The sequence below is a fragment of the Corvus kubaryi genome, unplaced genomic scaffold (assembly GCF_017639235.1).
Source record: "Corvus kubaryi isolate FWS band 111438036 unplaced genomic scaffold, C.kubaryi_AGA036_p1.0 split3-73, whole genome shotgun sequence".
In the NCBI taxonomy this organism is placed as follows: domain Eukaryota; kingdom Metazoa; phylum Chordata; class Aves; order Passeriformes; family Corvidae; genus Corvus; species Corvus kubaryi.
In genome coordinates, this window is record NW_024582091.1 from 14,438,729 (window position 1) to 14,466,702 (window position 27,974).

Below are 27,974 nucleotides of genomic sequence, written 5' to 3' on the forward strand. Positions count from 1 at the left end.
TGTTTGTTTTAGAAAACATAGAAATTTCTTAGATGACTTAAATATACAAAATGTAATGTGAAAAATATCCTCATTTGCAGTGCAGCATTTTTGATGGGGTGTCTACATTTTGTGTAGCACACAGAAAACTTTTTAGGATACATAGAGAAGGATTTTTCAAAAACATGTCACAAGGGACTGATTTTAGGATAGTTCTGTGCCACTTGCCTCTACAAAAATCCATATGCGTTTTGCAAGAGGGTCTGGCTTCCAGGGGTGAGGATCCCTTGGCCACCCTGGGTAGCAGTTCGGGTTCGGGATGAGGAGGAGGTTTTATCTCTCGCCAGAATGAAGCTCAGCACAAAACAATTCCCCAGGAACAAAACAACAGCAGAGAAGAGGAATCCTGTTTCAGGGATTTGGAGAGGGAGAACAGAGAAAGGATGCCAGTTGCATCCACTGGCAAACTAATTAGTACAAACTAATGATCTTGATGAGCACAGTGTGATCCAGACCCAAGGAAAATATTCTTTTCCCAGAATAATCAGTGCCTTGCAACCTGAAGATTGTATAAGGTTTCTGAGGGAGGGAAAAAAAAAAAAGGAAAAGAAAAAAAGGAATAAATCAAAGAAATAATTTTCATAGTTTAAATCCATCTTTCCATAATAGACTGTTTGTTTCACAGAGACTGACATCATTTATTTCAGTGAGCTGTTGATTAGGATTTATTTCTTCTCTCACAAAAAACTCCCACCTGGAGTGGAGGAATCACTTTCGAATCATACTGCTGACCAGAATACCTCCTTATTTCTCAGCATGCCATTTCTATCATAGGTACGTGTTTTCCCACTGCACTCTAGAAGTGTGCAGTATCAAAACCTATCATGAATTATACACTGAGATCTCACATACAAAATGTTCTCATGTTTACTCACCCTACTGTTAACTTCTCCAAAAGCCAGTTAAATTACCTTTCAGTGTGGACAGACTCTTCAAAGCAGTACGGATCCTGTGTTCATTTTCCAAAAACAGGCAATCAGCTAAGCCTGAGGGTTTGTTCTCATCCCTCTTGAATTCCCTGAATTGCAGTTTTAGGTAACTGCTCATCTTTTGCTACAAGGACCAGTAGCAAAGTAAGTTAGGTGATGCACCGTGATGCCTAATGTTGGGGTTCCTCCCCTCTGCCATGTGGTCCTGGGAGAGGGGCCCCGGGCTAGAGGCAGGGCCTATGGGGTTTCCCTACTCCCTGCTCAGCCTCGTTCCCCATTGGTTGTTTCGTGTTCCCCTGCCCGGGAAGGACCCTCGGATCCCGTGATTGTTCAGTTCTCGGCCAAGTCGTCGACCAGGCGGCTGGAAAAATAAACATCTCTGAAAATATCTACCAAGAATTGGTCCATATATTCTTTTCCACGGGCCTTGCTGTCTGATACACGTGTTGCAAGAATCCCCACTGCAACAGCCTAAGACACATATTCATCTTGCTCCAGACTCATCCTAAAACCTGCTCCCTATTGACCTGGCTTAAAATAGGTATGTGGACAAAGGCACTGGGAAATGAAAAGTTGCCAAATACAATGTAAACTTTTTATGCATATGCTCTAAAAATGATGATGGTTCCAAAAGTGTGAAAAGTCTGCCAGTATCTTTAACACAAAAATATACTCTAAAAAAAAAATTAAATTACTGGAAGCTGAAAGAAATCCCCTTTCCCAGAATCACAGAATGGGTAAGGTTAGAAGGGATCACTGGAGGTCATCTAGTCCAACCTCCCTGCTCAAGCAGGATCCCCTAGAGCATGCTACTTGTCATTCTGTCCGAACAGCTTTAGAATATCTCCAGGGAAGGAGATACTCACAATTCATGTAAATGAAATAATGAGGTGTTTTAATACCACTGCTATTCATTCACATGCTATTCATTACCTGAGCAATCCAGGATGAAAATGAAACTTTCACATTCACACGCCTACAAGCAAAAAGCTGAGGCAGCAAAACTGAAGTTCAATTAGCACTTACCAGGCAGCTTAATTAGTGGTTCCCTTCAATGAGCTCCACCTGGGCTGTTATAGCCACTGGCTCTGGGATAGTGCAGCAGCAGCAGCTAGCTAGGTTATTTGGCTCTGTACTGTTATCATGAGAAATGGAAACAGTGCTAAAGTAATTATTGTTCTGGACACAAGAAAAATTAGTGTTTTGACTAATGAAACATGGTAAGTGATGAAGCCTCCATTAATATTATCATTTTTTTTTAATGTGTTGGATGATGAAGCATTAAGGTTTCTATAGCATTTGCTGATTTCAGCTCTTAGGAATACTGATCTTTTGAATCTGATTGTTCAAGTGACTGTATTCTAACTTGCTCTTCTTGAGAGTTTTTCATAGGTTTAAATACAATTTTCTTTAAATTAGGCAAACAAATTCTTTGAACTTGACCCTATGAAGAGCTGAGCGACAGCAGTAACCCTGTAACTACTTCTATTACCATTTCCTGACTGGATTTTTTTTTTTTTTTTGCTAGGGAATAAGGGTTAGATGTGGGACAAACATTAATTTGTTCAAAGCAGCATCCAGTCAGAGGTATGAGCATCCAAAGAAAGTATTATGAAGGTGGCTGGTCCACAGATCATCTGTAACTTTGAAAGCAGCTCTATTTGAGCTATTTCATGTCTCCATCTGGTTCCTTCATTGTCAGAAAAGCAACTGCGTATAAATAAATCTTCAATGAATGATGTAGGAGGATTTTTCTTTTGACAGAACAATATTCAGTGAGACTTTTTTCACTTTTATAAATGATTCTGCATTTAACAGGCAGATAATTCTGAAAAAACTGTTACAATCACCTCATGCAGAAGCCCACACCAGAGCCCAAGTTGATTTTGCCTGACTTAATCCTGTTAATCTTCAGGTCACCTCTCTCATTTCATGATTTTTAAGGACAGGAAATGAGTTGATTGAAAACATGTGGAGAAATGACCTTCCTCTTTTCCTCTTATTGAAAAAAATATTGAAAATATTCTCCAATCCAGAATCCAAAATTTGTAGCAAAATGCATTTTTCCTCTTGCAGAGTACAGCAAAGTCGGTCAAGAGAGTCAAAACAAAATTTCTTTTGCTTAATTTTCCTTTGTACCATCTCACTGTCTCTAGTCCTTTTCTCTGTTCTCAAGGATGGAAGCAAAATAGAAGGACAAAAGCTATGGAGCATCCACTTAACTTACCTGAAGCTGTTTCCCAAGCCACACAAGCACAATGGGGAATGCTGACCACTATCCAGTTGGGCTGATGTGAATTTCTTTGTCCGTGCTTGGATTGACACTGACCACCCAAGCCAACAACTAGAGAGCACATAGCTGGGGAGACCATTCAGAGCTTGACTGGGAAAATTCGCACTGGGAACACTTTCAGTCTTTATTGAATGCCGTGGAAAAGCCAACATAGCTGTTAGGATACAATGCCATGCACAGACAGAGGACACCTCCACTGCCTTGCCTGGGTGACAGAAATGGCACAGGTCTGCCAGAGCAGTGTTCTCAGCTAAAACACGCATCAGTGTTCACAGAGAGTGTCCCTTCTCACTAAACTCTCAGGGTGACCTATGTCTCACATCAGTCCATGGTGACAGCTCAGAGTAGCTGACATAACACAGAGTGAAAACTCTGCTAGGATTAAAAATGTAATAACAGTAACCATAGAGATATTTTCCACCTGTATTTCTCTGAGATATAAGGTATTAGAAGAATTTCTTACAGAATCAACAGCATGTGGTACCTTCTCCCAGGTGACAGAACCTGAAGAAGTGGTCTCAAATTTCACTGGAGGAGGTTTAGACTGGATATTAGGGAAAAATTTTTCATGGAAAGGGTTGAAAAGCATTGGAACAGACTTCTCAGCATAGTGGTGAGGTCATCATGCCTGGAAGCATTCAAAAAAAGGGTGGATATGGCACTTGAGGGCATGGCTTAATGGTGAATATGGTGGTGGTGCTGGGTTGGCAGGCAGTTGGACTTGATAAACATAGAGGTCTTTTCCACCCTTAACAATTCTATGATTCCATAATAGCAGTGTCTTGTTAGAGTAAGATTGGGTTAATTAATAGATCAAAAGTAGCTGTCATTAGAGAAAGGCTATGCAATTAACACGGAAGTTTTTATAAGCTCCAATTTGGTCAGAAGCTCTTCTGATGGTATGAAAGCCCAAATGGTCACAAAGTTTGCTGCAACAACAGCAGACTGAGGCCACCTCTTCCAAAACACAGGATTACCCTTCTTCCCCAGTCTGTTGTTTAATGTTGTCCATACCAGATTGCTGTGCACAGCTGTTTCATCTTCATGTTTGAGTTTCTTCCTTCACTGAGTATTTCACTTTTTCTCAGTGCAGCAATACATACTAGGGCTTCTGGGCATGGATTTTTCATTCTGGGATCTATGTCTCTGGCCTCTCCATGACCCAGCCACAGCTGGCACCCCAGATGCTTCTTTCCAGCATAGGCTCTCCAAAATCTGCTGCTCCAGAATCTCTTTCTAATCCAATTCTCTTCAACAAGCTGGACTTCATGCTTGCTCAGCTGCATAGATTTACTTGACATAGAGTTTGGCCCTTTTTTAGTCCAATTTACGTGGACAGCCAGTATTATACTGTTGCAGTAGTCAGAGATGACACATGGTAGGGAAGAGTCCAACTGGTCAGTGGCTTGGACCCAAAATCCTTGAGCTTCATCTCACCTATACTATTTTTAATTGGTTCCATCTAATTTCTCTAGTATCTAATTTTACATCATTAACAGTCTCAAGGTCTTCACTATGTCAGTGGCTCTAATAAAATAAACAGGAGTTTGTGTTCTTTATTCTTTAATATTTGTGCTTTAGGCTAGAGCAAGGGGAGTTTTTTTAAATACAGACCACAAGTGGCTGGACACCAGGGGTGTTTTTCTGTTCAAAAAGGTCAGCATTACCCAGGCAGCTACTAAAAATTTGATCCATGGTTTCACACAGTAGTACTTGACACATTGCACAGCCCTACTATGGATTTACTTGTAAAGACATTTCTAAAAACAACAAAACCATATTGTGTCTATTGTACCCCCAAGCTGCAGCCAGGATCTTCCTACATAAATATAGGGAGCCAAAATTTCCAGGGACTTTTTGGGGTGAGGAACAGACCATCATATCCTGATCTGATCCAGTTCTGTTTTAGCACCCATGTACAGAACTGGCTGGATATGGGTGTGGGCATGAAAGGCATTAAAATATTTGCATTTATGTGTCGTGTACATTTTTATCTCTCTTATTCTTAAAGGCAGAGTACATTATAATGTCAAATGCAATAGGACTTTCCCCTCCCCCAAAATAGTATAGTTGCAGAGAGCTGAATCTCCTAACACAATACTGCTCCGCAATTTAGAATTCACGTGGAGCAAACAGCACTGGATTTCACTGCTGTAGCGTAATTCTCAGCTGTCATATATCCTGCACAGAACTGGGTTTCTGTCCTGCCTTTTTAACTGATTGTTCATCAAATTACTGGGTTATTGCATGGTAAACAACCATCAGTGGGAGTAACATAGCTGTCTGGAGAACTCCTGGACTGTATGATAAGAGGTGATACAAGCAGGACACCAGGATTGTGGTAGAGAGGTGTTAGTGGGAGTATGACACACCTATGAGCATTGACACAGTACTGCCTAAGCTGTCAAAACATAGGCACATTTAAGAAAGCACAGTCAAACTGGGGTTCAGCCACTTGCAATTTTAACAGTAAGTGGAGGAGACATCTTGATACTCGTAGGAAACAGGAATGGTCACAACTGGCTGAGGTGCAGCAGGTAGAGCTACGCTTGGAGGAGTGTTTTGCTGATAATACCTGATGTGCAAATACCATTAGAGAGCAGTGACTGGGGCCACCCTGGTGCTAAGTGGATACAATTTTGTGCCTTCTGTAACCACAGAGATTTGTCTAACGCCCGTGTCTCTCTCCTTTCCCCATCACACCTCCATCAATGGACTCCACTTCTTGAAGTATCTCTGCAATGAGCAAGGTCTGTCCTTTCAGACACCAGCCTGCTTGGAGGTTATTGATAACCATAAAGATATCATCCCCAGAGGCTGTCTTTGTTTATTTTTCATGGGCAAAAAATCTATTTAATTGGTTCTGTGAATCAGAAGAATGACTCCCTCCTTCTATTATGGTAGGATGTATGCAGCATTATATGACACTGCCCTTTCCACCACACAGTTTCTTCTACAAACATATCTGCTATTATTTCAAAGTCTTCTTTCATATTATTAACTCACTGTGTACTAAGTTATCTCAACTTCACTCCTTTTGCAATACAGTAATCATAATCTTTGATTTTACACAGTGGAAGAAACTGAGATAACTATGCCCTGTTCCCACTTTCTCCATACCCATATTATCTTTGTCACTTTCTCCCTCACACAAATCACACATACAAGATAGATACAAGATACATAGATACAAGAAAGATTAAAGTGACCACAACCAAAGCAATTATAAAGCCCCCTGAAGCTTCTCTTGCCTTTTGTGACATCTCACAGAGTCACTCATCTCAGCCTTTTCCAGACAGAGCAGTGGTGGTGTTTCAGGACACTCTTTCCATCTACCCTATCAGCCCCTCTGAGGAGCAGCAAAGAAGATCACCTTGGTATGAAGGCTGCTCCTAGGCCAGTGAAAAGAGAAATCTGATGCATGTTCTTTCATGCCTCACAGAAATTAAATTTGCCAGACATCTTAATTAACAGTAAATTTAGACAGAGAAAGTAAAATGTAATTGTTTTCACCTTAATTTTTTATCAAAGTGCATGACCATGCACCTTCTAAAAACCATTTGAAAGTGGTAAAGACAGATCCTTGGTTACTAATTTTAGAGGGATCATCATGATTTCAGTAGTCTGTCTCACCCACTCTGTCAGGAACACTAATTTCCCACTTGGCATTCTGATGCTGAAGGCATGGGAAGACTTGCAGTTGTGAAGGACTTGGACATTTTTTCCACTCCAGGAGTGGATGCTGGGTGCCAGTTTCTGAGGCTGGTGGACCAGCCAAACCCCAGCCTAACACTGCAGCTGCTGACCTCAGGGTCAGTTGCAGTGATTCTCAGCTCCAAACCGCTGCCCCCACCCCGAGGTTGCTTTGATTTACAAGCATGCATGGTTTTTCTAGGACAGGTAGTTATTCCTACTCACCTGCAACTTTAACTCCTTCAGTCCCACAAACTAAGAGCACTGCAGATTAACTTTGGTTTTCGCCAGCAAATTTGTTCCCTCACAAGGTGAGTAGGTAGAAGTGAAATGTCAGCTGTAAAGGAGGTGAGTTTCTCAAAAAGGAGACATGTTCGTGAAGCAGTGGGGACCTTGGTGGCTGTTAAGGTAACTCAGACACATTTAAATGGCATTTCACAATCAGAAGAGAAGACCTTCTCCTTAACCGTGAGGAGTGATCATTTGGTGACAGTGTTGAAATTGGCCAACAGACTGTAAATAGTCTCTCCTGTGACCCATGTCATAGCTTCTTAGAGGACTAAAATAATTTAGTGTTTGGCACTCTCAGATTGTACTCACAAACATTTATTTAATCTCTCCCTCTCCATATTCTCATTGTGTGAATGGGAAGACAAATGTAAGAACATTGAAATATGATGTTTTGAGAACATGGATCTGGGCTTGCGCCCTCTGTCACTTCAACTTCTCTGCCTCTAGATCACACATAAACTGTTCAGCTGCTCAGTTTATTATATCTAGCCTTAAAGTCTGGGCTCACTCTCCCCAACCTCTAATAGACCCTGGGAGAAATACAAGCACAGCTTTACACTCTATCTCAGTTGTTTCCAAAACCCAAGAAACTGTTGCAATAAAGAGAGAAAAAATGAGTTTAAAGGGAGAAAATAAATTGAATCTGTCAAACCAAATAGCAAGTGGGCTGGCTGGTTAGTTAAATAATTTTTATTGGCTTTTTCCAACTAATCTGCCTGCAGGATTTATTAGTCTTTTACTATATCCTCAAATAAAGCATCCAAATTTAGTTCCAGTTTATGCTTTAGCCATTAATAATTTTGTACATCCTAGAGAGCATTTATATTATTTATTAATTTTATCTAACCATAATTACAGTCATTGTGGCTGTTTAATGAAAAGTTACTCCTGGCCAAGGTTCTAGAATTCAAATTGCATTTCGTCATTTTTACAGAGAGGCCTTTTGGAGTATTTAGTTCCTTACCCAAGGGCTTCCTCCTGGCCAGGAAACATTATGAAGAAGGGATAACTAGAATGGGTTGCGCCCTGGCCCCATGCAAAAGAGAAACACTGCCATGCCTTGTTATTCTATTAGCCTGACTGTCAGAGTCACTCCAACTTGCACCATTCAGGTTTGTACCAATGTCCACACACAATTCTCACCATGCCAGAACCAGGACACACAAGAAGAGAAGAGGCAGAAAGACACTTTGCATCTCTCACCTCTCTGGTTTCTGCAGTAACACTGAGATCAAAGCTTCTTTTTTCGAGGCTATAGATGCACTTGCAGCTCCACGGTCTATGGTAATGAGCCAACAAGTATATCCTCATGCAGCCCACTTCTGAGTTGCTCCATGGCTGTGAAAATGAGAAGTTTGAGTTACATAAAAAGATGTCTTCTTTACTTTTCTCATAGTTTTCCTATGTGGATCTTGTCAGTTTGCTATAGAGCAGACAGTATGTGGCTCTCAATCTTCAAACTGTATGTCGTCATACTGTAATTTTGTCTTTTCAAAGTTTTGAGCACCTACTAACCTCCAGCCATTCAGGAGATGGCACTGAGTGAAATCTCTTCTGTTTTTCATGAATCCTACATCTCATTACTTTGAAGTGGGCAGGAGAAAGTTTCTCCATTCATGTACGCCACAGGAAAGGTTTCCGTGAGTCAACTCTTTGCAGTATAGAAATGGCACTGCTGTAGACTACAGAGAAGGGACAAATCCATGTGTTACTTTGGCTGCTTCTCGTTTTTTCTTTATCAAAACTTATAGGTTGGACAGGCTGTTAGGAAAGAAATCCGACCCAGCTTATCTAAAAGCAGGGACTATTCTTCAAAGAAGATCTCAAGGCATTTGTATGTGGTAGGTTCAATGTTCCATGAACATATCTGAGAGAAAACTTTCCAATAATAAAAGTAATATTAATCTATATAAGGTAACCAGATAGCATTCACACAAGATTATCTTATTCTATGTACGTTAAATTCATATATTCATTTGCTGCTGCTGAACAAGCTGGCTTTAGGACCTTTGCCCATGTGAGGCCATAATGATTTCTTATTTTGCAGTCAGCTGAGTTTCTACATTTTCCAGCTTTTTAACTTGAACAAGTCCAGCATTAGTCTGAAGTCCTTCTACTCCTTCAGCCGTAAGTTCTTCTCTATATTGTGGCCCCAAGTTAATTCTAATTACTCAGATATTTTCATGCATGAAGTCTTACAGAATGGATTAAGATTTAATTTTAATTTTAAATTTAGATCCTGAATTTTAAATTCAGGTCTACATCCCTGAAAGTCAAAACCAGGGACCTGGTCACATCATGCATCTGGTCTTCCCACCCACAAAACCTCTGTGGTGTTGAGAGGTGATTGCTCAGCAGGGATGTGAAAACACTGCCTGCTGACAGACCTGCTCTGGGATCCCAGTGTTTCCACACAGCACTTCTCTGGGATCATGCTGTTTCACCGTGACACTAGATTTCATCAGCTGAGTGAGGGCTGACACCTTCATCTGAGATACACAGAGAAGGCAGTCAGGCATTCAGCAGAGCCTAAGAAGGTCTTTGAACATCATGGAGTAGAGTGTGCAGGTTTAGACTTTTGGAGAGAGACTGAGGAAAGTGACAAACAAGGCCAGGGAAAGAGAACAAGGAAATAAATGGACATCAAAAGGGAGCAAAGCACAGTGCCTGATGTGGATGCTTGCAGACAGATGCACGATTTTGTTGCTCAGACTCATGAGTGAGGTCCATGGTGTGGGTGCAAGGCCCTGGGGGTGGGCTCAGCAGTCCCAACAGTCCTCCTGGAGCTGGCAGTGACACCAGCTCTATCCCAGTGCCGGCTGTGCCACAGCCCAAACACACAGGACAGAGGTGAGACAGCAAGTGGAGGTGCCGAGACTGAAGAGGTTCCATGCAGGGCAGTTACAGACAGGGAGCAGCAAGCAGAGCCTTCCCATCCCAAATGTAACTCTCTTTACAGGATGCTGCAGTCTGCCATCTTCTACCCATGATAAACCCAAAAAACAGTTGGTTCCAGAGCAGGAGAGCTCTCATGGAAGGTGTACATGTTGATCCCCATTATGTGTCAGACAGCATCAACACAAGCCCTGGAAACTTTTGTGTCTTCAGTTTACCTTACGCTGCAGATAGCCACCACCATAGGGTTGATGGCCATCCACAGCTTTGGAGGGTTTGTGCACCCACCATCAGAGGGGGCTCTGCTGGGCCAGACACACCACAGGCCAGAGAAGTCACAAGGAAGAACAACACAGGTGGGATGGGAAAATAAATTATTTGAAGGCAGGTATGTGTTATGACAGGCTTTTTTGCTGTTGTTTTCTTTTTTCTTTAAAGCAAGTAGTAAGAATTACTAAGGATGCCAGTATTAAAATTGGAGAAAAGAGGAGATACTCTCACATAAAAAATAAGGCATATATTAAAAACTCTAATAAAGGTGCACAAATTCTGTAACATTTTTCAAGTTATAGTGACATTAATAAACAGTGCTAAGAACTTGAAGAAAATATAATTCCCTTGTTCTTTCAACCACTTAGTTCTCAATGTCATCTGTTTTAAAACCTCAGTTTCAGTAATATCTCAGTCATCCCAATTAAATCAAAAGGACTAAGGGCTGAATCCTTTCTGCAAAATACTGTTTTTTTCACATGATCACTTTGCGTGACATTTGAGACATTTAAAAATAAATATTGACAGTACAAATGAATATGATATATGCTAACAAAAATTATAACATAAAAATATAAATTCCATGACTGCTGCTGTACCCTTAAGTAACTATTTTGTTAAATGCAAGAAAAAAGCTATCATTTTATAGTTAAAACTAAACAGCAGCTTCCAAACTAGCTGTAATCTGAAGACAGATATAAAATGGTGTTAAAGCCTTTAGCCTGCAAGTTAGCCTCCATGCTTCTTTCCACAACAGGGGAGAGAGTGCTGGATGAGCAGGAGAGAATCCCAGGACATCTGATAGCCAGCAAGAGACAAAGAGGGAGCACAGGGTGGCTCTTATCTAGAAAAAGAAATAGCAGCTGACGCAGCTGTGAACAGGCTTATATTATTTTATTTCCAATGTATGACTGATATGCTTAGCAAACATTTCTTGAGATTTGAGGGCTCTGTCTCCCAAGCATTGCAAGTAGGATGAGCATGGGTACCCACTGCCTCCCCCTGCATCTGAAGGTTATTAAAAGAATGAAGACGTAGGCATGGATTTAACACCACTGGAACCTGTTCAACCCCCGGATTGAATTGTACTTAGTCACAATGAGACCTGTAAATTTTTTGCTCAGGGACAGCCATTAAACTTCATTAGGTTGCAGTCCCTACTAACTTCCACTGAAGTCAGAGCTGTGACCTGTCCCCAGAGACAGCCAAACCCTGATGCAGGCAAGTAGCAGTTACTGCAGTACAGCTTGGTCTGAGCTTCTGGCTGGGCCATGGCTGCAGGATCAGTGATCCACATCAGGAGTGGTAAATCCAGATTGAATCGATCACTGGAATTTGCCCATCTAAAATTGTTTCTAGAAAAACTCTGGGAATACTGCAGATGTGGGGACACAGGCAGTCTAACAATGGGTGCTGCAGCAGGGGAACGCTGTTACCTCATGCCATACCATCCCATTTACTACCTCCTGCATGACTACTGCCTGAACTGAAAAAGTTGAAGTTCCTCCCAGAGGGAGACACCATGCTATGCCTGGGGCTGGCATGGGAGAGAAAGGCCAGGAGGGCCTCACTGATCCCCACAGAAGCCCATCATCCATCACTTGCCTGTGCCCCTGCCTCTCATGGCATGACAGATTTTAATGCATGAAATCCATGAGAGAGCAACACACCCTCCCACGGGTGAGGCCAGCTTTGGAGTTTAGATTTGTCTGACAGCCACGAGCACAGGTGAAGAGCAAAGTAAAAGAAGGAGCATGGTTAATCTCTTTCATGTAGGTCTAACTGCAACTTTTTCAAAAAGCAGCCACTGAGATACTTGACTGATGGGAAAAGGACAAGGAGAATGTTTTTACTTTTAAAAAGTGTAAGCTTTTTTCCTATTTATCATCCAGCTAGGAACTATTGCTTGGTTTCCTCTTTTTGCAGGAGAGACCAGATACACGTCAGAAAGTGCACAATGCAAACGGGGCATTTTAGGCCATGTAGATACCTGTCTTCACCATGACTTCCACTATAACTTTGTCTTAAATCTGGCTGCTGCTCTATGTGTCCTCATCTTCCCTTCTCTTCTCACAGACTGCTATCAAATTTTCCATTGCTCAGCCTTTCTCTCTGCAGGTTTTCATGCCCTCTTTTCCACAGTGACTTTTCCAGCCCTTTTCTTTTCTGCTGTCTCTTTTCCCTTTCCTTATAGTTACACATATATTCTACATATCTTTTTGAGCTACAAGATTTCCCTCTTCTCTTCTGCCAATACTCTCATTCAAAGCCCTTTTTCACTGGTTCCTCATCAGTTTTCTCCCTATTACCCAGTTTGCATGCTCCCACCCCACACTGCACGGCATCCCATTTAAATTAAAGCTGGACACATCCTTGTACCAATTAAACCTACATGTACAGTTTTGTTAAAACATTTCAAAGAGCCCATAATAGCATCTTTACCACAAACACCTGCAAACAGCCCACCATCCCATTCCCCTGGCTGAAATCACATATTTTGTTCTTCTTTATCTGACTTCTTTATTGTTTCTTTTGCATCCTCCCTGATGATTTAATTTTTCCTCCTTGAGTCCTGTTCTCACATAGCTTGGGTTCTGCCTCTCTTCCCAAAGAAAAGGATACTCGGGAAAAAACATCCTCTTGAAACCCATATTTCACATTTTACTGCATTTCTTCCCTGGATCATGAAATTAATTCAACCCTCAGTTGTTACCCTAGTCTGCAATTCTTATTTCCAGCTTTGGCCTGGATCTCTTCCAAGATGCTTTTTATTTTCACCAGTCTTCACAAACCACTTGGAGTTTCTAGCCTCATTTTGGCTTTATTCCAAGGTCTGAGCAGCCTCTTGATCTTTCTGCTGTTCTTGCATATATGGCTCCTCCACCTTGTGCTGCCTCCCCCTGCCCAGCTGCCCACCACACAGTGTTTCATGATGTTATACTCTCCCATTGATTTCCTCCCTCTTCCCATTGACTCTAGGGATGATATTGGCCAGTATTCTGGGTATTCTCCTTCCCTCTCCAGCTTTCTGGGTGATCTAAGCCACACATGAGGTTTCAGCTTCCACGTGTGTGTCCAGGGCACTGGGCTTCAATCTGGGCTCCTTTTCTCCAGTCTGGGATCTGACTGTCTCTAAAGCTCTTTGTTTATCTGTAACTACTGACAAGCAGAGGGGTAGTTAGGGGAAATTAATGTCATACAAAACCGACAGCAAATGCATGTAAAAACTTCTCTCTGCTCAGTCTGGGCTTCTTCAACCTCATGATGCTGATTGGAGTTTTTAAGCCTTGCTGGGACAGGAATGGGCACTCCTTGTGATTGAATAACAGCTTCTGACACAAGTAGGGAGAAAACCTGGGGTGAGGAGTTAGGGACATTATTGCACCCTGTCACTTCTGATGAGAAAAAAATAGTGGTAATCTGAAATGCTGTTGGGAAAGCAGGATACACAAAGTGAAAATGTGTGTCATGTCTTATTTTCCTGTAGATGTGATCCAGCACCAGAATGGGAGAGGAAACAGTTGATGTGGGATACAAGTGAAAACAGCAGAACTCCTTGGTCTGTGATGATATTCTATGGCAATATATCGGTGACAGGGAAGGAGCAGTTTATGGGAGAGAGCAATATGAGTCCTGCTGCACTAGGAGGGCTTCTCTGTTGTGCTTAAAGGGCATAACTGGCATTTGCCTGTGGCACATCTGCCTGACAGGCACTGGGGTGTTTCTCAGGCCTGGCTCACAGCAGAACTGACAAAGTGGAGACTAATGTTCTTCTGTATGTTATGAAGTGCATCCTTTAACTGGCAGGATTTCAGCAAGAGTCCTCTGCAAAGGCCAAAAAGGCTATGGAGAGACAAAGCAGCAGCCCTATAGGAGCGGTCTATAGGGAATGTTTAAATACAAGCAAAAAAAATGTCATGACAGCTCTGCTCTTTTTTAACTCAACTACAGAAAATCTGATCAACAGGTTGGACAGTTCTTAAAAAAGAAAAAAGAGGCAAACATTTTCCAGGAAATCATGAGTATGATATGCTCTTTCCCCTCTTCTGGGAAAGAAGAAACACCCCAGGGAAAATAAAGATTATTCTACTTAAGTATGGTGGAGGTACACTTTCCAAGAAGCTAGGAGGTAGTGGACACTATCTGGGGTTTCGATAATATCCATTAACATTCCAGATAAAAGGTCTAGAAGGAAGGGAAGTCTGCAGTCAAATAATCAGTTTCTTGACTGGGTAACATTGATTCCTTCTATTAAGCACACACTCTTCAATGACTGCAGCTTTACCCACCCCAGCTTTTTCCCTGCCTATTTTAGTGTGCAGGATATCTGGTGAACTCTGATTTTGTAACCACTTCAACCATATTTTTGATTAGACTGTGATCTTGTGGATTCCTCCCAGGGCCAGGATTCATCTTGGATCAACCTTGGCACCATCTTCAATGTTTTTTGCTCCCAGAATTGAAGCTTCTCGAGCTTCCAACACTCCTGTGCAAATCTATGCTCAAAATGAGCCTTCTTTCCAGACAGTTGGAAGTTCCTATGGAGTCTCCCATTTGCCTTTGTCTGGGAAGAGGTGCAGCTTTCCAAGTGCAGCTGAAGAAGGTGTATCCTGACTGGCTGCTCAGCTTGCACAGCATCTGCTTTACCAGAGGAGATGGCCACAGCTGCACAGAGGCTGTTCCTGCAGACACATTTTTGTGCACTAGAGTCTGTGGAGATTCAGCCACTTGCTTTCATAAATGAGCTTAGTGAATTAGTTAACTTTATTTTAAATGAAGCATGCCAAGTGAATCCACCAGCTTCAGTAACTCTTACTAATAATAGTAGCTTTCCTCTTTCCCCTGGCTTATTATTAGTAAAAAATGACACAATTTGCTGAGAGTATTCAGCTTAAAGTCCACAGATATGGAGTGGGGAGTTTCAGCCTGGATGAAAATTTTCCAAAGCTACTAGCACATGAAAGCAGGGTTTTATGATGGAACCAGAATTTTAATCGACATAACTAAGGCACTGGTACAGTTATGCAGTCTGGAGACAACCATTCTCATCAAGTACAGTGGTTTAGTTGTATGTTGTTCAGCCATGGATAATTCCATTCGTGGCTCAAAACCAGGAGACCCATGATCAGTCCCCCAAGCATCCTTGGGCAGATGGACTAGAGAGAAGGGAAGGTAAAGAACATTTACTTCTTTCATACTGTGCTGTGATCATCACTGTTGGACTGATTCTCCAAGATGAAGATATCCTAGAGAGTGGCCAGGGAAGCCCATGGGAGGAGCAGAGCCTCACTTGACATAGGAAGCAGCAACCACAGTTTCCCAATTTGGTTTGAGTTACTGCTGTGACACTCAAGCAGCTCCATTCCCTGAGGTGCAGGTGATATTTGTGTGGATGCAGATTTTAACCTTTTTAATCTTTACTTTGTTTCCATTTTCAAAAGGCCACAAGATTATTTGCATGATTAGTCAATTTGAGTAGAACAAAGAGCAGGCACACACCAGAAGACAAGGAAAAACAAGGAGTTGTTATCCTAGGGCCATTTCTGCCATCCTGTAACACTGTACGATAGCAGAACATGGAGAAGGCAAGTGCAGAGAAACATTTCTTTCTGATAACTACATTCTGCAACACTGAATTTTCCTTTGCAAAGGACAGGAAAACACTGGTAAAGATATATACTTTCTTAATAATCGTCCTCTCTGTCTCCTCGGTCCGAATTTCAAGGAAGAAAAGTGCTTTGTGGCTGCTTTCTGACACTAGACTGAACAGAACCATGATTGCATCAGCACTGTTACAATGGCTGGTTTGCAAAGGGGAGGGACTTTCCTCTGAGGGTTCAGACTTTATGCATGTCTTCCATTATGACAGAGTTCCTTGCAGGGTATGTGTTGAAATTCCTCTGCAAGATCTCTCAGGCTTTTTGGCAGCATTATACTTTTTCTCATCCTTTTTCTGGATTAAGAACTCTATCTCTCCACTGTAGTATGTAACCCAAGCACTCGATTCCTATGAAACACCTCTAGAAATGCAACATCTCCTACATGGTAGTTTCGCCTCAATCCCATTATTCACTTCATTCCTTTTCCCACTGATATATTTGCAACTCAGATACCTGTCAGGGAACGGGTTTGTCAGTCTCTGCCCTGCACCATGAAGTGAGGGCTGTGTGCATGGCTTCTTGTCTTGGCCTGCCATCATCAGAAAGGCTTTGCAAATCAGTAGGAACAGAATGTACACATTTGGTAGGCAGGCTGGAAAACACTGGGTTTATGTACATGCCAACAGCTCTGCTTCAGAAACACAGAGTGAGCAGGAGCTCATTGGTGGGTGGGATTGTGAGAAAAACACACATATTTGATAGCAGAGGGCAAGGAAAACAGTCCAAGGAATATTCCCGCTGATCTTTAAGATTTGGAAATAATACTGCTTTTCATGACCTAAGCATTTAAGGAACTACAGCTGCAACCCTTCTCTCCCTTTTTTGGTCACCCTCAAAATATTGAAACCAGTGTTGCAGCTGAAATCTGTCACTCAGACTTGCTGTAGTGACTGAGATGGCCACAGGAGAGTGGTGACCAACGCGTCAGTTTTTGTGCAACCAGGAGGTGTGAGATCATTGCCACTACTCCTCAGTGCCAATGAGTAAGTAAATGTGACTGCACTAGACCCAAATGCAGAGGACCACAACATGACTCACACAGGAAACTCAAGTTTCAGTGCCATTTATTCATATGCTCACAATTCTTCCAAAACTTCAGTTTCTTTTCAAAGATCAGTAGTTTTCAACTTTAAATTGACAGGCAGCTAAAAACTAATATGCCTTGAAAGAAAAAGATGCTTGATGCTGAGACACCAAGGACAGTGGTGAATTTGTTGAACAGAAGACCATTAAGCTAATCCAAATGAAGGTCTTTTAAGAAACTTTAACTGGAGCTGTGATTTTTTTTTGCTTTACAAATCAAGTAACTCCCACTGAAGTTTTACAAATGAAAATATGAAACCACTGGCTGTCAAAACAAGAGATTAGGAATGTATAGCCCTAAATCAGTTCTGTTCGGTTGATAAGTGGAACAGCAGGATTTTTACCCTTCCATTTTTTTTTACACAACTCATAGCTGTGCACATTAATTTAAATGCAGAGCTAATGCTACCTCTGCCAGGATGTAGAGTGACAAAGACGGATAACAGAATGATGGAGTGTTGATTCACTGGAAGTTTATTACAATCCTGAACACCCAGCAAAATGGTCCTATTGAGTAATGGCACCAAATATTCCCTAATCCATATTCATTTAATTGTAAAGTTGACAGTTCTGTTTGCATGCACTGTAGTGCAAAGCCAGAATATACACTAAAAGCCAAAAAATGCTGGTCTTTTGCATGAAGCAGAATGGAAAAACAAAGTTCAAGATTGCTGTTGTAAATTGTTGCATTGCAATCTCGTTTGCAATGGTGAATTAGTTTGAGCATTGGCTCAAAAATATTGGACCCTCAGACACTTTTTATTTTAGCTTTCTATTAACTGTTATGAACTTGACAAAACACATCCCATGCAACAGCTGCACATTCTTAACATTAAAAAGTAACAATAGCCAAAGGGCTTTTTTTCTTCATCATCTCTTACTGAACTCAAAATGTCAAGTTAGAAACAGGACTGGTAGCAAATAACAGTCATTGTCACATACAGTGAAGTATATGTGACACACAGCATAGAAATGATGCTTCTGCTCAGTAATTCTGCATGTATATCCAGCAACCAGTGCTGCTTCAGCCCATCCCGATGGGGACACACAAGCTTCAGCTGAATACATGGTGACAGTCCCTGCAATTTAATTTCTGTGACTGTGGATCAGATTTCTGATGAATATTAAGATTCTCTCATAAACATGGAGTATAGGAACAGCTTTATTTAGTCAGAAAAAGCATACCAGGTTCAGTGCCCTCTATCTAAGAAGTGGGTAAAAGCAAAGGTCTGGAATATGAGTACTGAAAAAAAAAACCATGTAAGGTGTTAACTCAGCCATGCCCAGCCTTCAATTGCTCAAAGCTCCAGGAGCTCCAGACCAACAGTATCTGGGGTATCTGTTCTGTGATCTTGTCTCACTTTGAGTATAAATTCCTTATATTCCTTCTACTGCCTGATTAACAGAGAACCATCTCATTGGTATGTCTTGTTCCTATCTCCTACTAGCTTCACTTGATGCCTTCTCATTCCTTACAGAAAAAAACCAGTCCATCCCTAGCCATTCATCCTCCACCAATCTCTTGCATTTTTACAGTCCTCTGTCACAATTACCCTTCAGCTGTCTGTGTTCCAGGTTGTCAAGTCCTGGCTCACTCAGCTGCTCTTCACACTGAAACTATGTACGTCACCCTCCTCTCAACCCCTTCCAGTCCCCACTGCAGCTCTCCTGAGCCAGAGGGATCAGAACAGCACAGAGCACTAAAGGCTTATGTGAATCATGGGCTTATGCCAGTGGCAAAGTGCTGTTCTCCCTTCCTTGCCTCCTCTCTAACCTAGCTGGGATTTAGGACATGTTTTGAAGTACTCTATGCTGTGATTCTCCCCCAGTTGTTTCCCCTCAGTCACAGCACACAGAGCAGCATACATTTCAGTTTGAAGCTTCAGTGCTTCTTTTTCCACCACAAATGCTGTCAACCCTTTAGTAACGTGGCTGGGACAAGGACTCAGCCCTACTGTCTCTCAGGGCAGCACACTTTCAGGTTCAGGTCATGCTACTGCCCTATAAACTGTATTTCCCCACCTCAGCAGCCTGAGAGTTCATAGGACAAATGGAGTCCATAAAGCATCCAATTTATCACTTCACAAAGCCATTCCTGCATTCCCTGATCAGAATGCACCATGATAAAAAGATTTTACAGCTGTTTTCTGGAAACTTGTCATGGTGTCAATGTTCAAAACTTCATAGAGCAGTTCAGTCCCACTGCTCAGCACTGCCTGAAGCTGTTTTGCTATTCAGGGCCACAAAGAAGTTAAGTATCTCTCTCTGGCAATGCAAAGCTACCTCTCTTCTTTGCTCCAGAGTCTGGCAATCATGGCTACTCACTCCTCTCATCTATGAGCTGGGTATCCAAGTCCACACCTGGCCCCTGGGAAGCAGAGGGGCTCCCTCCACCAAGACCATTGTGATTCATTGGTCACAGTGGTAGTTGGATCAAGCTGATCCCTGAGCTCTTGTAAGCAGCAGTGCCTGGTTGTCATCCTGCCATAAACAGCCTGTAAAGCATTTTAAATAAAAAATGAATGATTGTGTTAGTGCTGTGCGTGAGCAGTTCTGTGGACTCAGCTCCAATAAATCACCCGCGTACAGGGTGAGTGCAATGCTCACAAACTGGAGGGAGGTTTGCAGGTTGCTGAGACACTGAGCACAAAATCCCTCTCTGGGAATGAGGGGGGTTAAGGGGAAGGGAGAAAACAGGAAGAATAATTACAGGTCCTGCATGTCTTTGATAAAGGAGGAGATTTTCAATATTTCAGCCATATTTGCTTAAATTAGAAACCTATTGGTAGAGGAGAATTGGAGCAGGTTTGTAACTCACCAGTCAATGTAGTCATCATAGCATGAAATCATACTACAAGGCCAAAAATATGTTTTGCTAACCATCCATTAAATCTTAATAAGTTTTGCAAGCCATTAAAATTGCAGAGAAACTTTCCACTTCAGCCGAGTAAATCAGGAGCAATGCAACTTCTGTCTTGCAGAAACAACCCTTGGCAAGGCAATCAGCTCAGAAGCATAAGCTTCTCCTCACTTTTCAAGTCCCATATTTGTGATTATTTTAAAATTGATATAACTCTCACAAAAAGTGTTGAACTGGAAGAGCCTGGTACAAAGCTCAGAAGTAATTAAATGCTGGCTTCAGCTTTGCAGGATCTATTTATTGACTCCTCTCAACATGCCTTTGATCTGACCTGAAGTAACAATGCCTCAGACAGAAGTAACTCAATTTTCCAGCTTTCCTCAATGTTGGTCTCTCTTCTAAGATTACAGATGCTACCTGAGTGCAGATGGACCAGACAGCTGGCAAAAAAAGCAGTGCTGGTTCTCACTAGCTCTTGAGCCAAGGCAAAGTATTTTGGTCTTTGGATAAAAATTCAGCCACTGAGCTACTGAGCAATCTCTACCTTTGCATTTGTGGAGAATCAGCACAACCCGGCACCACTGATTGTGGTGTGCCTAAAAGTGGTACTGGATGAATTGGTCTTGGAGAAAATATTATTTCTCTTTGAAAGGTCTCTCATGCCTACATTGGGATGTGCATGAGTAGCTGGGTTTTTCAAAGTTCTGAATACTCAACAGCTTCTTCAGAGCTAGGGGGGTCTGACTTCTTAGGCACCCATTTTCTGAAAGCTTTTTCCAAGAATCTGTTTCACACCCACCTCCGTTGCCTTGAGTTAGCAAAGTGCGAGAACCTGACATGTAAATGACAATGGAGCTGAGCTACGGCTGAAGTCGTTCCTTTAATTCACTGACATTTCTGGGACAGTGAAACTAAAAATGTCTGAACATTCAGAAGAAGAGCTTTTGTTTTGTACACTAATAGTTCCCCTTGTTGTGCTTATGCAATTGTCATGGTTTATTCTGATTCCCAACCCAGCAGTTTGGAGTGTCAAGGGGATAGCAGGGATGGTGAGGCTCACAAACACTGCCCTTTTCCCTGCTCTTAAAATACAAAGAAACATATGCACTGGCTGCAGCCCCTCCTGTTCTTCCCTCCCCTAACCAGGCACTCATTCCTGTAGATGCTGTGCTGACAAGACCATCATCTTTTTGTGGTGAACCTGTCACAGCAGAGAGAGGACCTGTAAAGCAGGATCCCTGACCAGGTCCCCTCTGCCAGTAGCCTCTCCCCCTTGCTGCTTGCAGCCTTCACAGATCTTGCTGCAGTGATCCATCTGAGTCATCTGTCACTGTGTCCACTGATGCACATGGAGGTAAGCTGACCTCTCTCAGGTCCAGGTTCCATGACCCTACAAAGTTAACTGAGCAAAAGAAATCCCCAACTCCAAACCAGAACTGTGAACTGCTCTCCTAAAATCCAGTTGTACAGCCTGGCATATAAACACGAAAAAGTTTAAAGATGTCCACGCAAAATGGAAATATTGTAGAAAATGTTTCTAGAATTTTAGAAGAACAGGTAAAAAAGAATCCAAATATGTAATTTATGCTATATTTTAAGTTTTACTTAAGCTACAAAAACAGTGAAATAGGTGGGCAAATCTAATCAGAGACATTGGGTTTTTTTGTACAAGACAGGGATTTTAACATTCACCTTTTCAGTCACAGAAATAATGTAGCTACAGGTTTTGGGCAGAAATACATTTTCCTGACCTTTGAGTTTATTCTGGTGATGCTAAACAGGGAGGCCATTTGTCCTTTTTTTTTTTTAATGCTAGAGTCACTTTTTACTGTTGCTCTCCTGTACTCTCCCACTTAAAGGCTTGGACTTCTGACTGCAGAGCCTTTTTGGCTCCTCACAGCCCTTCCAATTTTTATTGATGACACTATCTGCTTTACCCTGGACTAGTACCTTTTATTCAGGGCCTATCCTCACCCTGCACACAAATTGTCTCCCTCCCTTGCTGAAATAGATGTCCCACCACCTGGTTCCAATGTTCTCAGAGCACGTCCAGTCCACACCTGTGACATGTCTGGGGTGCAGAGAGCTGTGCTGGGCACCCACAGCATCGCAGCTGCCCAGCCTTGGTGCAGAATGCAGTGTTTGCACTGGACCCTGGGTGAGGAGTGGGACCTCACCACAGTGAGCCTCTCACGCCGTGGCCACCTGGTTGATGTCCCCACCCCAGCCAAGCGCTCTAATGCTACCACGTGTATCAGCTTTACCAGCAGTAGTCACAACATTTTGCCCTTCATCCCACAATCAGGGGATGGAGGTGAAGCCGAACTCAAGAAACTGGAGCAAAACAGGATCTCATACTGAAGATCCTCTACTGCAGCTTTAATTTGCAAAACACAGTTTAAAATAAGAGAGAGCTCAACATATCTCTCTTTGTCCCAAAAACTTGAACAGGAGCAATGCAGAAAATAAGAATATTCCCAGATATGCTTCAAGCCTAGAGTAAAACCAGAGTCAGGTTCACCCATGGGGTACCTTTTAGTTCATTCTTGTGACTACTGTCAGTAAGTTAGCATGTCTCTGCTCCCACTGAAAAATAGTCTCAGAGATTAGCAATTTTGGATCCTTTTCAAAAGGGATCAGAAGGGCTTAGCTCCACAGGTAAGAGAAATATTGGGTAAATGTAAGTTATATGAAATTCCAAAGTTCATGTTTGAAATTCATGACAGGTGTGCCTGTCATGCCAGAAGCGCTGATAAACACAATTGACTTCAAACTGAAGAATTTCTCCTATATGACTTTGTGTACCAAGCCATATTTGCCTGTGCCTGACCAACAACCCAGAAGATCTGCAGAAGCTTTATAAAAGCAAGTCCCCAGCTGCATCTAGGAGGCTGAGGTGGGGAATTAGAGACATGGGATCACTGCAGTAAAGGAAGTAGAATATGGGATCTGGGTTAGGAGTCTAGAGGTATAAAGTGTTAGAGGGGGTAGTTTGCAGACAACCTCCAGGGAATGCACATGAGAATAAGAGGGGGAGTGTGTGTATATTTAGAAAGTGACCTGGAAAACATAATTCATGGTTTCTGTTGTGCTGAGAGTGAACTGAACCAATGTAAATGTTTGCCCTCTCTTCCTTACTGCAGATCAAGTGAATGCCTGGCTCATAGGGATTGTTTATCAGATCTGTACAGTGGCACAATTCCAATTAAAAGCTCCAAATTTATTACTCACTTGTGCAAAGCCCCTGAACAGCCTTGAGACATGAGTTCTGTAACAGAGTTATGTGAAATTTCACACCCATTACCCTTTTTGCCAAAGCAGTACTAGTAAAAGCCCTCTAACTGGGTTCTAGCACCCTGCCTTTGACAAAGAGTGTCAAAGATGTGTTCTTCAGAGAAGAGCTGCATCCTGCACTCCAAACTGCTCCAGGAGTTGCCCAGTTGGCACTGACTGATCAGTGGACATTTGAGGAATGTGCTTCTCATGTTAAATGCACAGCACTTTATTTGAAAACTATTATTAAAGATGAAAAATAAGGAGTTTATTCTGCCATGGGGAAAATGGTAGACATTTAAGTGGAACATTAGAAACAACTACTAAAGAAAAACAAGAAGGTGAAGAAAAAGGGATGAGGAAATAAAAGAACCCTGTAGGGTGTGTCATTAAAAACTGTCCACTTCAAGCTTTATCTCCCATCTTTTCCTTGTCAATGGTGTCTGCTCTTTTTCAAGGGTAAGGGAAGGCAGGCACCAGGTGCAGACCCAAAGTCTCTAATTCCCTTTCCTCTCCCTCCCCAGGCTGGAATATCCTGTACTAGTTATCCTTTTCTTATGAGTGCCTACCTTCTTAGTTACTCTGACCCGGTACAGAAGCATTATACAGTGAGGGGAGAGCAGGTTCCCATCCTGTGGAAATTAACCTTTTGTTTGGTTTTCCTAATTGGCATGTCTTCACTGTTCGCTTTTTTTTTTTTTTTTTTTTTTGCTCCTGCAGCTTTTGAAAAACATTGTGTAAAACCTCCAAAATCATAGAACGTGAAAAACAAGCAATTCATCATAATTTTTTCAGGCTCAAAATATTATTGCCAAAATAATAGCTTCTTGTGCATACATGCATGAGAAATGCCGATTTTTCCAATCTGGAAACTTTTTATTTATTCACTAGGTTAACAGCCATAGAAATTCAGAAGTTATGATCAAGATCTGCATTGCAAGTTTAATACACAGGTAGTTACTTTGAAGATAATGTAATCTGCGATAAAAAATTGAGTGAGTTTACAAGGAGTAAATCGTACCAGAAATCTGACTGTTGTGCTTGATGAAATTATGAAAATAAATGGGAAATAGGAAGAAGGTTGATGGGTTATATTGATTTTGCAAAGCATGTGAAAAAGTGGTATGAAATCTACAAAAAGATCGCATCAGGATTGGCTAGAAAATGAACAAATGGTTTAGAAAAGATTGAAAATCTCTAACAAGGGACAACAAATAAATTTCATGATAAAATGTCACTAGCTGTGTGATGAGATACAGAAAAAATACTGTCAATTTTGACAATATTTCAAGACAGCATTAGTAGTTTAAAAATCTAGATTTTGATCCTCTTTATGGAGTAAAATCAAAGAAAATACCAGGAGATACCTTTGAACCTATGGGCACAATAATCACATTTCAAATCCAGTAGGAACACAGCTGGCTTTGAGAAAGAAAATGTAGGAGTTTAAAGCAAATCAGAAGTCAGTTTAATTTCCTACTCACACAGACACCTCTGTAAATATTACCAATGCCTTGTAAACAATTTTTGCTGATGATCCAGAAAACACATTCCACGTATAGGCAGTGCTGAGATGGAGAAATTTAGCAAAACCATGCAACTCTGAAAAGATAATATAATGAGGGTCAAAAAGAGCATAAATATTAAGCAAATGAAGTCTATCCTTGAAAAAAATTAGGTTGCTGTAAAGCAAGCAAGATAAATTATGAACCACACAGAGAGCTAAAATAGCAGCAAGCTAAAGCAGGGAGGGACTGGTGCAAGCTGGAGCTGTGCACACGGGTACGCAGAGCTTGGGGCGGGCTGGGACTCTGCATACAATCTGTACAGCTCTGAAACTTGGTCCTTGAATTGAATTTGCAAGCACAATGAAGCCCTGGAAAAACCAACAGATGCAAAAACTTTTTAAAGATTCTATGAAAACCATAGAAAAGGAGCCAAAACCTGAGGTGGTGTCCACTGAACAGCAGAGGGTTTCTGTTTCCATCAGTCTAAAACCCAGTTTATGTCTTCAAGGAACAAGCTCCCTTTTCTCTTTTTTACTTTATGTTTATGTCCAGCCTACAAATACTTCCCTTGTATCACTCGAGGAGTGTTTTAATGCTTTTACTTGCATTTCTTGCCTGTTATGAGGGCATGCAGAAAAACAAAACAGTAAAATGGATGAGAAAAAGTTGACTGAATTGTCCCAAAACTCAAGACAGGCTTCAAATGAGGAGAAGGTTTTCACTCTATTTTTATTTCAGTTGGAAACAGCTGCTCACCCTTAATTGTGATTCTGATGAAAACAGACAAGCATGACCTGTTGAACACAATTGGCCCTATAGTATTTTCCAGGTTCTGCAATTAGTAGTATGTCAAACAATGGGACATTCGTGCATGAAGAGGAGATGCAAACAATATTTCCCTACAGTAGGTGACTGCCTACAGGCTGATTTGATTTACTGAATGGCACTCTTCTAAACTTGTTCACAATTAGAATAACCCCTACCCAGATCATCAAAAAAATGTCCTGCCCAAGACAAAGAATACCCCGAAGGCACAGATATAAAAATAATGGATCTTATCTACTAGCATGCTGTTTTGGAGTTGGAGTTAAGTTAGGGCCATACCATCACTAGGAAGGAGTATGGAGTTTTCAGAGAGGCAACAGGGTGTTTTACAGTCATGGATATGAGAAGACTGGAGACTTTCAGAGGGAGGAGAAGAGGAGGAGACTGGGAAGACCAAAGCAGCACGAGACTGTGGGAAAAGTCAGATCATCTGGACAGGGAACCTGGTGAATACATGATTCAGGGGGCTGTTATTAATTCAAAGCCATCTGAAAGGATAACAGTTGTTCCTTTCTAGTCAGTTCTGCTCATCTTTTTACCTGTCTAGTCACAATTTTCATACAGAAAGAGTGGCCACAATTAGTGTGTTAAGTAGCCTATATTAACTCTGCAAAGATGCCAATGACCATTTCTGGACACTGAAACACAGGCTGGAAGAATGGCACACCATGTTTTTATCTCCCACATATCAATTCTTAGACATGCTCAGACCATTTTCAAGTCCTTTCAGCCCCTGGGTGCAACCATCTTCTATCATGTGTAACAAGACCAGCGCAGGGGGACTTTGGCCCACCCAGTGACCACTGTCCCTCTGGATGTTGTATCTCAAAGTGTCACCAACTGCTACAGTAGACCACAGACAAAATTTTCCCTTGAGTGTCATGAATTAACTTCAGAGACAAGATGATGTCTCATCAGGTCTTTTTTTCATTCCACTGACAAGACAGGGCATTCCAGAAGGGGCTGTTTGCTTTCCACTGGAAACAAACGTATGTCCGCAACTAAAGGAGAAAGAGGTGCTTGGATGAGACATTGCCCTGAATCTGAAATATTAAATATCTCACTGTTAGTAGGACAATGTGTATTGTAATTCCTCATCAGATTTTCTTGAAGAGAGCTAGACAAGCCATGCAAGAACTTTAAGGTCTCAGATTTCCATTAGCAAAGGAAACAGATTCTGGGTATAGCAAAGTGTTTGCCAGTTGTTTTTCAAGTAAATAAGATGTTGATATATATTTGGAAAATTTTCAAAGTAAGACTATTAATGAAAATAATCACTGTAAAATAGATTTGGAAAGTAAAGACATAATTTTGGTACCAAATGCAACGTGCAATTTTCCAATTCTTGATGCCCTCTGGCATAGTGTAGCCTATATCTGTGTTGTCACCTCTGACCCATGTGTGTTCATCTAAATTTCCTATTGGGAATGATCCTTGGACCATGCAATGTGACATTATATGTTTTATGCAAGAGAAAAATATAATCTAAGAATTATCTGTATCAAAATATTTTTCTGATTTTTTTAGATAGAATAAATATAATTATCGCCAAGAAAGTTAAACTAAATTAATTCCTCAGTGACAAACGGCATATTTATATTCTAAAATACTACCTGATTCCTTTATTTATTGTCCCCACAGGTCTTCGTCATCATAAATTTCTTTGAAGACAAACTGCTCCTTAGGTTTCATACTAATAAATAGGAGTTCAGTAATTACAATATCTATGGGATGATTCATATAAATCAAACACTTATAGATCCTACTCTTAATGCCCAAATATATAAAAAAACCTTACACATTTTACAGAGATCTGGGGTAGTAGATGGGTGCATAGATATGATGGCAGTACTCACAATAAGACAGAGAACGTACGTGTAATATTTCAGAGATCCAAGGGACCCATTAAATAATCTTGGCTTATTTCTCAAACAGCTGTTGATAAGAAGTACTTAACTTGTTAATTAAAAATTTGCCACTGATTACAGCTGCAGCTTCCTACTCAGCATGACTGAAATGGCAACTGATAATTACTTGAATGTGAACACAACTGCCATGGTCATTCAGGAGCACAGAAGGGTGCAATGTCACTGCTGCTGATGGCCTTGGTGAAAGAGGTGAATGACTCTGCTTCTTGGCAAATTCCCCATCTCCTGCACCTGCCCAGACAACTCAGGAAGCTATTTCAAACATGCAGCAGCACTAGCCTCTTTTTTAAAAAAAGAGGCACAGCCCAGGACAATGTTATTTTCTTGTTCAATTTTAAAGAAATTACATATGGGCAAATCTTCTACTAGTTTATAATCTATTAGAGCAAAGGAGTGCTCTTCAGAGTCAGTCTCAGTGATATGATTA

At 41.4% G+C, this 27,974-nt stretch overlaps 1 protein-coding gene across 1 annotated transcript in view; it reads right to left on the reverse strand.

Annotated features, from left to right (window-relative positions):
• Nucleotides 1–3,859: 3,859 nt before the first annotated feature.
• UBE3D (ubiquitin protein ligase E3D) overlaps nt 3,860–27,974 on the reverse strand; it is a 164,325-nt gene continuing 140,210 nt past the window's right edge. Inside the window, exons 10-11 of the transcript XR_006014115.1 lie at nt 8,761–8,927; nt 3,860–8,583 (exon numbers count right to left, since the gene is read on the reverse strand). The gene's annotated coding sequence lies outside the window, so the exon portion shown is untranslated. The remainder of the gene's footprint in view (nt 8,584–8,760; nt 8,928–27,974) is intronic.